The sequence below is a fragment of the Sapajus apella genome, unplaced genomic scaffold (assembly GCF_009761245.1).
Source record: "Sapajus apella isolate SASKATOON/1434 unplaced genomic scaffold, GSC_monkey_1.0 scaffold32, whole genome shotgun sequence".
In the NCBI taxonomy this organism is placed as follows: Eukaryota; Metazoa; Chordata; class Mammalia; order Primates; family Cebidae; genus Sapajus; species Sapajus apella.
In genome coordinates, this window is record NW_022436972.1 from 10499200 (window position 1) to 10500448 (window position 1249).

The window sequence follows — 1249 nt, forward strand, 5'->3', positions numbered from 1 at the left end:
GTGTGTGTGTGTGTGTGTGTGTGTGTGTGTGTGTGTGTGTGTGTGTGGTGAGGGGTGAACTGGGTGGTAATCTATGTTCATAGAGAAGTGGCAGGCATGTTAAAGGGGCTGAAGAGACAGAGTATGAGCCACAAAACTTCAACTGTAAGGGTAAAACTAAGGTTTATTCTTATTTTTACATATGATTTAATTATTTGATGGTTATATGTGGCACAAACTCTAGTCCCATCATAATAGCTTTTTTACATTTAAATTTTATTTATTTATCTCTATATATTTTTGTAGTTTTATGATGGGGGTGTTTGATTTTGTGAAACCTGATCCCCATAGAACTAAATGGGCTCCATTCTTTTTGAATAGCAGATATTTAAGTTAAAGATAAATTTAATTTTGATTTCGAAGCTGTGCGGTACTTTCTGAAATAAAAGGCAACAACCTAGGGAACCCCAGAGTTATAGTTGGGGTTTACCACTAATAACAAGAGAAAAAAAACCATTAGTTTAAGGCCAAGTTTTTGCCTCAGATTGGCTAGAAAAAAATCTCTCCTTTCTTTTAAAGGAGAGGCTGAAGCGATTAGATCAGCAAGACCCCTGCCTGTGTGCTGCCTGTCTGAAATGTGATGAGTGAAAAAAAAGCTAATTTTTTTCCTTGTAACTGTGAAGTGATTAACATGTTGCCTTTTTGCGATTTTCATAATATTATCTTCTTTATAATGGCTAATAAATCTTATGCTCTTCGATCAACACATTGTTCTTTAATTTATAGAACTCTAGAGGAAATTAAACAGATATTCAGAATACTTTAAATGCTAATAAAAGAATATCTCTAAAAGCATAAAGCATTTTCTTTCTTTCTTTTTTTTTTCCGAGATGGAGTTTCATTCTTGTTGCCAGGCTGGAGTGCAACTGTGCGATACCAGCTCACCGCAACCTCTGCCTCCTGGGTTCAAGCGATTCTCCTGCCTCTGCCTCTGTCTCCTGAGTAGCTGGGATTATAGGCATGTGCCACCATGCCATGTTAATTTTGTATTTTTAGTAGAGACGGGGTTTCTCCATGTTGGTCCAGCTGGTCTCGAACTCCCAACCTCAGGTGATCCACCTGCCTTGGCCTCCCAAAGTGCTGGGATTACAGGTATGAGTAAAAGCATTTTCTGTACACATAAAATGTTTCATGTTCACACAGAATCTTACACATTTGACCAATAAAACCTAATCACTTTTCTTTCTTGATGATGTACTTCTATGTTCAC